This window comes from Bombyx mori, chromosome 15 (assembly GCF_030269925.1).
Source record: "Bombyx mori chromosome 15, ASM3026992v2".
NCBI classification, from domain to species: Eukaryota; Metazoa; Arthropoda; class Insecta; order Lepidoptera; family Bombycidae; genus Bombyx; species Bombyx mori.
Window position 1 is genome coordinate 14,001,555 of NC_085121.1, and position 10,870 is coordinate 14,012,424.

Genomic DNA, 10,870 nt, shown 5'->3' on the forward strand with positions numbered 1-10,870 from the left:
AGGTTAATTTTTATAAACAAAACATTATAAAGTTATTTTAAAAGTTAAAATAAAAATATTGGATCAAAATTAATAAAATTTATCCTTACATTAAGGGCGGCGCGATAAATTGGGTTTTGGGCGGCATCAGGCCTAAATCCGTCACTGCATTCATAAATATTTTTTATACATCACGTATGTAGGTACGTATCTAACAAACAATCGCCTAACCTTTTATTTTTCACCGAGATAAACTTTATGAAAACTATTTAGGGGCAGTAAAATGAAGTAACAACTATTTGCTGATATAGCTTTCGATTTAATAAATGGATTGGTCGTAAAATCATGGTTGCCGCGATCATTGCATTTCGCCGAAGAAGCTGTACGCGTCAATCGACTTTTATGAACTTGAACGGAATTTTTAAAAGTCTCACATTTTTTCCTACTAGGAAATGATTTTGTGAAGAGTCGATCTTCGTAGATATCGAATGGAGCTTTGTCAAAAGCGTATGGTTGTAACACCAATAATCAAAGGAGTTCGCGAGAGAAGTTCAACGGTAGGCAGCGGTTTAGCTCTGTCCCTGGCATTGCCATGTGCGGCGGTAGCCACTCAGCATCAGGTAGGCCGTATGGTCGTCTGCCTACAAGGGAAATAGTAAAAGACGTTAGCCCTTTAGTTGGCGTGAATCATAAACCGAAAATTTAATGAGCATCTGAAAATATCGGCTCAAGATGGCAATATAGTTTTGTTACATGGCGTGACGATTCCCCGCGAAATTCTTTATACGGATTTTATTAAATATCAAAATAATAACCCGACCAATTATATTAATAACACAAAGAACTAGACGGGATCCGAAGTCTCGCGTGTTTTTAACTTGATTGACGCATTTTTAACACAATTAAACAAATGGCGTGAAAAGCCTGTTACCCTAAAATTATTAAGAACTAATATCCGCAAAATAATTCCGGATAAGTGAATTCACTCTCCGATTATTCGAAAAGTTCCCATAGATAATCGATTTAAGTTTTTTATTTCTGAATTGCCATGGAGTATTCAGTGGCACGCCATCACGTCAGAATGAGTTTCGATGAAGCAAAAAATAATTTGTCGTGAGACAAAATCGAAACAACAGACTTCCCTACCACGAATACCTTTTAGGTCATGGTATAGATTTTTAATCTGTATCTGATAATTATAAATAGTTTTAGTAAAAGATTTTCCTTAAAATGGGTGTTGAATTTTTAGGTATGAGCTTTTTGGTGAGAATTAATTTGTTAATAATAAGTTGATAAAAGATATATCAGGGGTAAATGGCCGGCGAACGCTTCCCGCGCACGCGAATCCCGCGCAATGCCCGAATATAGACTACATTGTATCTCTTGTAGTGTTTTATTCAGTATTATTGTGTCCAATGAATATACATAACCTATAACATAACCTATATACTAGCATATTTTTTCGGAAATTTACCGCCTCTGAATCGCACGTAGAACATAACCCGTTTTTAAACGTATATATTATCTATGACATAACCTAAAAAAATGTACTACCCGTACAAATAAGCTCAAATTCTCATTCATACATAGCCGCTTTATAAATAACATCTGATTCGTTCCATTCGAAGGCTCAGAACGCGTCCGTGTGAAGACCAAGCAGTTACACAAATTGCTGTACCCGTTATTTACATCGTTATGATTTGTTCAAACGATATCTTTATAAGTATATTGTAACGCATTGTTAGCTCGCGGTAGCTTTGTTATGAGCTAGGGAAATGGAGACCTTTAAGCTTCTTTAGATTATTCGCTCAAAGACAATTTTATCACGAAGCTAAGTATAGTAACGTAATATTTAATATTAAATATAGTAATAGTATACACTAATAATAAAGAACACATTACTCAAATTATATCGAAATCCAAACTTCTATGAAGAGGTCTTCACATAAATCCCCTCACGTTATTTTCTTTTTTCCGAGTCCTAGACATAATTAAAATTATTTTTACTGTTTTATCTCGTGTTGTTTTATTATTTTAAAGGTATTTCTGATGTTCTGAAGAATTTTAAAGTAGAGGAAAATTTTAAGCCTTAACTTTTAATAATTTTAATTAGGGCATAGTGAAGAACCTGAAAGGAGTGCAGTCAAAAACTGGTAGGAGTAAGTCGTTAATAGAGAGGTCTGAAGAGAGGCATACAGGACCAGGTTGGGGTCCAAGACCTAAGCTGATGATGATAATAATTTTAACAAGTAACAACAATCAGCCTAAAATTTGCAACTGCATATCAAAAGCGCAACTTTGTATTAAATTTTTCAAAACCTTAATTTTAATATGTAGTTTTTTTGTCGTTACTTCGGTTCTCGAACGAGAGACGACACCAGTATAATTTTGAGATCAATGATTACATTAAGAAAATTAAATAAATAAAAAATACACAAATATCACATCGTTCATTGGAACCATTGTCGGAAACGAGAATAGAAAGTGTCGGTGATTCGTAACATTTGCAACATTTGGTAGATTTTTTAAATTTTAATGCTAACTACAACAAAACACGCAATGTACGTTAATTTAAAATCAGCTGACGCGTAGGGTCAATCTTCTCGGCAAAGCACAAAGGGCGGACACCTTGTCATTGAAATGCGGCACGAATGTATTTAGGAACCACGCTGGGCTTATTCAATGATAACTGTTCTCTTTTTATTTATGGTCTGCTTAAAAATTTTATTTCCGTTTTAGTTTTGTGAGATATTCCAGTACACTTTTGATAATCTGTTTTTTTTTTATTTTAAGCTTTTAATATACAGTTACTGTAGTGTCAGAGACTATACTGTCTTTATACTTGATTATGACAAGACACACACAAGTGTAGTTAATGAGGGAATGTATAACTAAGAATAAATTATGCAATTAATATAACGGTGTATTGTCGAAGCCGGAGAGTTCAATACACTGTGATAATCTGAACGTGTTTGATTAAACGCCTGAGCTGCAATTACATTGGACAACTTCCGCCTTCTATCGTGTCAAGATTTTTTTTGATGTGGCAACACTAGGCCGCGTAGATTATCTGTGATTATTACTTTTCATTTGTCGAAAGTCGTGATCGGTATGCATCGAAAATACGAACAATGTTTTTTAACCACTGCAAGACTGGAAGATTCACATCGTACATCATATAATTGTTAAATTTATTATTAAAGCTATTTAACATAAATATTAATAAATCATAACGATCTCCAACATCAAGAGTGATATAGGTACAAAGTTGCCAGGACACAAGGCATTAAAGTCTCCACAATAAAAAACTAAATAAATTATTACAACGTAACGTGTGACATCTTGTTATTTTAATAGTGAAAATTAATATTTTTTCCTTTGTTTATAACTCACAAGCGCCTCTAGGTACATCATTTTTATGCTTACTTTGATGGACAACGATTTTGATGAAGCAGTCGATATTATTCACATTAACATACTTTTTACATGTCAGGAGCACGGTGAGCATTCTTGAACTTATAGCACGATATCGGACACGTGACTTTCAGGATAACTGAGCTCAAAGCAATACAAGCCCAGTTCCGAACCAGCTATCTCTTGTATGCTACGCACACACGTATCAAGGATGCTGTCATCGGTAACGACAGAACACACATTTTAATATGATTATTTGTTTATTCATTGACTTTTACTTCATAATATCAAATTAAGAGGAACACAAGAAGGACATTAAGAGAAAGTGAGAAAAGGAGGATAGATGCTCTCGAAATGCGGTGCTGGAGAAGAATGCTGCAAATATCGTGGACGGAGTTCAGAACGAATCAGTCAATTCTTTTTTTTTTATGATTGAAAGATTACTGGTGGCCCGGAGGCCTTTCCAGTTTCACCAGGACAGGTGGGCGAGCAAAGGCTCAGTCGGGAGGCAGTCAATTCTACAGGAACTTGGCATCAAGCAGCGACTATCCTCCATCGTTCAAAGTCGCATCCTCACTTTCCTTGGGTATGTGTCGCGGTGGGGTGACGGCTCAGTTGAGCGCTTTCTGGTGCAGGGCGTGATAAATACGACGGCGCCAGGGATGGCTGAGCGGCATTTCCGTCATCATTCGTATTCGGTAGAACTCAGTTAATTGCAATAAAGGTCAATAAAGCCTTTTGAATAATACTTATTGAAACTCTCAACACATAATTTTCATAATGACAGGGTAAGCCTACAGTTTCGTTCCAACAGACCGACTGAGAGACTGACTGCCTGAGATTGACTGAGTGCCTGAGATCGACTGACAGGCTGACTGCCTGAGACTGACTGACAGACTGCCTGAGACTGACGAGTGCCTGAGACCGACTGACTGCCTGAGACTGACTGAATGCCTGAGATCGACAGACAGACTGACTGTCTGAGACTGACTAAAAGACTGCCTGAGACTGACTAAGTGCCTGAGACCGACTGACTGCCTGAGACTGACTGACAGATTGACTGACTGAGACGACTCTGTCCACGTACCACCATTTTATACTCTGGCGTTACGGCGTCTACCCTACATTTTTGTAATATTTATCAAAACAAAAAAAAATCATTTAAAATAATAATCAAAACAACAAAAATAATAATTAATATTACTAAAATCGTTATCCACAAGAAATAGACAGATAGACCAACCGAACAAAGGCAGCTATAAAAGCAAGAGCACGACCAAAATCTCGATTTAAATTCCACAAGGTTTCTTCTATCACTTCGTCAATCGATTGCGATTTCAAAAATTGTAGGGCGATACGCATCCAAAATATATTAACTTTAAATACTAATACAAAATTATTAACATTCCTTTATTTGTACTACATACATAAATTGACTATTTATTCGATATATATAAATCTGTTGTAGGATATGAATATGGTGTCATGTTTACAAACATAAAAAAGCTAGTGGAACAGCCCGTTTGGCAAACGATACACCACTGAGTTTCTCGCCGGATCTTCTCAGTGGGTCGCGTTTCCGATCCGGTGGTAGATTCTGCGAAGCACTGCTCTTGCTAGGGCCAGTGTGGGCAACACTTCCGGTTCGAACCCCGTGAGCTCACCTACCTGTTAGTGTGAAGCTGAAATAGCCTCTCAAAGCTATCGGCGTAGGTAGGAAAAAAAAGCTCACGAACTTGAAATGTTTCACGTCTATACTATTTACTGAGCACTTTCGGAGTGTATCTAAGTGTAATGAAGAGATCACGTTTGTTTACTTATCTCGAAAACTTAATTAGACTTTAAAAATCAGAACGATATTATGACGAATCTTGTTTAAAATATAAATATTAGCTTTATTTCTAATTCGATAAAAGTTATTTTCCGATGCAACTCGTTGAATATACCTACTACTTAGTTTTGGACAGTAAAAAAGATCATACATACTTTTTGTTTGTAATGAACGAGGTGTTTCGTGGTCCCGCCGCATTTATATTTATTGATTGTATAAATACATATTTACGCTGCCCTAAGCACGTCATTATGGATCATCCCGATCCATTAACGGTACTTTTAGGTACCTCAAGCACCGGTCACTGTCCTCGCCGAACTCGTCGATTGCGACGAAGGGCTCGGCGATTAAATTAATCCACAGATACGGCCCACTGAGTTTCTCGCCGGATCTTCGCACTGGGTCGCGTTTCCGATCCGGTGGTAGATTCTGCGAAGCACTGCTCTTGCTAGGGCCAGTGTTAGTTTGAGCCCCGACAGCTCACCTACACACTAGGGCAACGCTGATATAGCATCTTAGGGCTATCAGCATTTTCAAGAAAAAAAAATGCATATTTACGTTCCGTTTATAGTTTTTTTGTTTTGTAAGTTGCGTTAGCCATTAATGCTTTTTTTTTTCATTTTTATACCACATAATTATGGTACTTACATTCAACGTGCTTTATTTCAATTCACAAATAGCTCATTTTCCTGTACTATGAGAATGAAATGTTATCACAAATAGCATTTCAATCGAAAACAAACATAACGTTAAAGTTTTTGGTGATTGATGTAGAATTTTTTTGTATAATTGAATTATGAGCCCTGACGGATTACAGCATAGAATCTCTTTGACTTTCCCCAGTGAAGCCGTTATAAGATCTTTTGGTTTTAATCAGATAACTTCAAGCCGATAGCAAATAACGAAAGTCACGTACAAAGTGCTTGAAATTAAAAAGTATAAAAAACTAAACAACAAAAAACAGAGTTACGTCGGTGCGTGTTTTATTTGCTTTTTAACGGCGCGAAAAAATGTTGTTTCTACCATACCATGATAATAGGGTTAGACCTTTTACAATGTACAAAGCTTATAAATAGTCTTTGTTTTAGGTAAATAAGGTCTTGAATATCGAAAACGGATTGTCTGCCTACTGAATATACGGGGTAACGCTCATCTTGATTTTTAACACACTTTTGCCCATGGACATCACAAATGCTTGGATAAAACTGCTATACCCTATCCCGAAATATTTCGTTCTAAATTTTTTTTTATTGCTTAGATCGATGGACGAGCTCACAGCCCACCTGATGTTAAGTGGTTACTGGAGCCCATAGACATCTACAACGTAAATGCGCCATCCACCTCGAGATATAAGTTCTAAGGTCTCAGTATAGTTACAACGGCTACCCCACCCTTCGAACCGAAACGCATTACTGCTTCACGGCGGAAATAGGCGGGGTGGTGGTACCTAAAGCTCGCTTGAAGATAAATGTGTTTATTTTTTTCCCTACCTAATCGTCGGTAGCCTACGGGCCATTCCAAACACGTGCGCACTAGTAGGTGAGCTCACGGTACTAATTCTGGGAGTACTTTTTTATGTTATTTTTTATTGTTAAGATGGATGGCCCAATTGTTCTTATGTGATCACCGGCTCTCATTGACGTCAACAAAGTAAATGCCGTTACAATTTTTTTTCCATACAATATCTGCTCCTGCCTTCAAACCGAAACGCATTACTGCTTCACGGCAAAAATGATCAGTTACCTACCCGCGCGGGCTTAGAAGACACCTTGCCACCAGTAATTATGCAAATTATATGATTGATGATGATGATTGATGATTTTTCATTACACGACGTTATTCCTTCACCGTTGAAGTCATTCGTGAACATTTGTTAAATACGTATTTCGTTTGTCAAAATTGGTATCTGCCTGCGGGATTTGAACACCGGCACAGTTGTATCGCTCGATACGAATGCACCGGGCGTCTTATCCCGCAGGCCACGACTTCAATTCGCTAATATTAGCCCTCGCTGAATCTACCACCGGATCGGAATCGCGACCTACCAAGAAAATCCAGCGAGAAATTTGACTTTTTTTATTGCTTAGATGGGTGTATGAGCTCACAGCCCAACTGGTGTTAATTGGCTACTAGAGCCCATAGACATCTACAACGTAAATGCGCCACCTACCTTGAAATATAGTTCTAAGGTCTCAAGTATAGTTACAACGGCTGCCCCACCCTTCAAACCGAAACGCATTACTGCTTCACGGCAGAAATAGGCAGGGTGGTGGTACTTACCCGCGCGGACTCACAAGAGGTCCTACCACCAGTAAGTGTTAGAGTTAAGTGGCTAAATATTTTAGCAAACCTACCATCAACCGGTTTTGGTACACATGCAAGCATTTTGAACACAGAGCCACATAATTGCTGTTAAATGATCTTAATTAATTTTACTTTAGCGTTTAACATAACCGTTGTTTTCTTAACCTCGTCACGGTTCGTTAATATTTTATACAAACAGCAACAGATTCGATGAAACCGTTAGAATTTGAATATTATTCAACTTTTAACGGGTGTTTATTGCGTTGATTAAAATGTTAGTTTAACGAGGATTCGATTTTTTGAGCAAATACGCTACTTGTGCCGTGCGTATTGTTATTTTCAGGGATAATTGAACTCAATTGAATTAATTTATTGGTTCTATTATTTGTTATTTAGGATGTTCTTTGTTTTGAAATAGTAAGAAACCCGGCATACGTAAGAAATGAACCCATTTGTTGAATGAATCATCTTATATGGACTTATTTAAATTGTATCAAGACCTTACTAGTTATGTTTGACGTTACTAAGACTTCGACTACATGATGATTAATATTGCCATTTTATTTTGTTGAATTCGCTTTTATTTTTTATTAGGGCAATTTATGCGGGAGCATGAAGTGTTCATTTCTGCCGCGAAACTTTACTCATTCCTTTTCAATCGAAATGTTTATCATTGAAGGATTCACGCAAGCACAGCTGAATACCAAATATACCCTACAAATTCACTACTCTACTCACTCTACCTTACAGTACTTAAATTATAAAATACTTCGTCAGCTAGGCGATGAAAATTACGCGTTGGAATTATTATTAGCTCCATATCTGTCCCTGCCATAGGTAGCCGAATTTGAGTCCCCTGTTTCGAATCATGAGTAGAGTAATGTAACCTCGGGCAGGTGAATAACTATTAGCCAATTCCTGTAGTAGCTAAATATCAACTTTTTGGCTAAAAGTCGTAGCGTGACAATCTTTATGGTATCTCTTTAGTGGATCAATGTTTAAAAATGATATGTATTCCAATTCTAATTTAATTTAATTATTTTCGAAATTAAGATATTTTTTTTTTTTCCCAGCTTTAGAGTTAGCAAGTTGACTAAGAATGCGCGTTGCAATTAGTCATCTTTTTAAGAAAAATTTTTTTTTTTTTTGTCAAGTGATTTTGTTAAAGATCTTAGATACACATGGTATGTTGGTCATTCAATTTGATTATAGTAAAATTACAAATAAAACTGCATACATACTAGGAATCAGGACGGAAAACGAACTTGTTTTGGAGATATGTAACTTTAAAATTTATTTGTACGCGCGATGTTTTTTTAAATTTCTCATTGATTTAAACAATTGTTTCCATTAAATAAGTTACTTTTCCCTACATAATAGTTTTTTTTTTTTATCAGGAATTTGGCTCCAACGCCTTTGGCATTGATTTTGCCAATGTTAAAGTATTTACAAAAATGACCGTTACTTAGAGGGAGAGGAAAAGAAATACTAAATCTAAATACAAATAAATTTGGTCGGTTTTTCCATACGCGAATCTGTGGTTTTAAGAGCAGCACAAACAAATATATGTTAGACTAACTACTTTAGTACCTAATAGTTGGTAATCTATAGGGATACTCCAACTACGCACGGACCGGTAGGTGAGCTCACGGACTCAACCTCAGAGAATTGCTAATACTGACCCTAACAAGAGCAGAGCTTCACGGAATTTATCACCAGAATCGCGACCCACTGAGAAGATCCGGCGAGAAACTCAGTGGAACGTTAAATCTATCTTCTATCTTCTTTTTTTATATATGTATATAAAAATGAATTGCTGTTCGTTAGTCTCGCTAAAATTAGAGAACGGCTGGACCGATTTGGCTAATTTTGGTCTAAAATTATTTGTGGAAGTCCAGAGAAGGTTTAAAAGGTAAATAAATATGAAAATGCTCGGAATTAAATAAAAATAAAATAAAAATCCTTTGATGTGTTCCCCGTCGGACGGATTCCTTTTGTTTGTATTAAGTTTATTTTATACAAAAGCTTAGGTCTTTTATTTATCGATTTAGGCACTACGAAGTCTGCCGGGTCAGCTAATAAGTAATAACTTCATGAATTTTAAAAACATTACAACGCGTTTTAATTAAATAAACATTCGTTGCCTACGTTTTGTTTTAATAACTTTTTAACTATCTATATTATATAGTAATACGTGGAGCAAAAAGTTTGTACCCCTTTTTACGAAAATTGGGCGGACGGAGGAGTATGAAATTTCCCACACTTATAGAGAATATAGAGAAGGAGTGCAGAATGCTAATATTATTTTTGAATTATGCAAAAAATACATTAAATCAATAAAAAAAAACATTACACACACTACAAGTGTTTGACACAACACATACATATAAAGATACTCTTTGTTTATTGTCAAGCTTTTGTTATTGTTTAAATCTGTGGTCAAATTGAGAATAGATTATAATTTTTTGTCTTTAATATTATTTGTCTATAGTCTAGTCTTAGCGAAACCTGTGATTATAGAATTATAATAATCTTTGACAATAGAACCTTATTAATGTTCAAACTTATAATTTCAAATAAGTATAGTCGAATTTCGACTACTAAGGGACCACTAGTCATTATAATTATCAATCATAAAATACTGTGTATGATAATAAAACAATGACTATAAGAGCTATACATATTTAGGCTTTTTTATCTTAGAAGACAGACGAGAATTTGATGGTGAATTTGTTAGCTATTCTCATGGATTGATATCCATGTTGATACATTGTTGATACAATGCCAGGCATAGCCGAGTCTTTAACTGCGGTTATAACGTAAAAATTAAAAAAAAATATGTTTGTCTTACTTATTATAAAGCTTTCCGGAACGACACTGGGACAGCGTTTTAAGAATTGAATTTGATTTCGTTCTATTTCTTTGTTTATAATGTTATAGTTATGTTTTGTATGTACTCACCTCGTCCAGCTAGGGTAGGGCGAGTGTACGTAGCGCGGGCGCGGGCGATGCTCACGCGAGGAGCAATGGACTCGGACGCTCGCACTTGACCTTGTGGGCAACGAGAAGACGCGAAACGACCGAACCTACTCGTTTTATACTCGCTCCGTCGTTTATACACATCGACGGGAAGAAATGCGAGCGTTATTGTCGATGTGAAAAAACTAAAATGGTTTTATTTTTAGATTAGGTGCGTTCTAATTTATTTCTGTCGAATTATTAATGTGCGAGTTTTTTACCTTGTCGAGCCCGTAAAAGTTAACTCAAATTTCTATGGAGTTGGAACGCCCCTAGCGGCAAACGTACGCAAACTCGCATTAAGCATATTGGTTGATTGAGCAG

The 10,870-nt window shown here is 36.3% G+C and overlaps 1 protein-coding gene across 1 annotated transcript in view; it reads right to left on the minus strand.

Annotated features, from left to right (window-relative positions):
• The window catches only part of LOC101746276 (uncharacterized), a 35,394-nt gene extending 24,760 nt beyond the window's left edge, over positions 1-10,634 (minus strand). Inside the window, exon 1 of the mRNA XM_004922968.5 lies at positions 10,490-10,634. The gene's annotated coding sequence lies outside the window, so the exon portion shown is untranslated. The remainder of the gene's footprint in view (positions 1-10,489) is intronic.
• Positions 10,635-10,870: the final 236 nt, after the last annotated feature.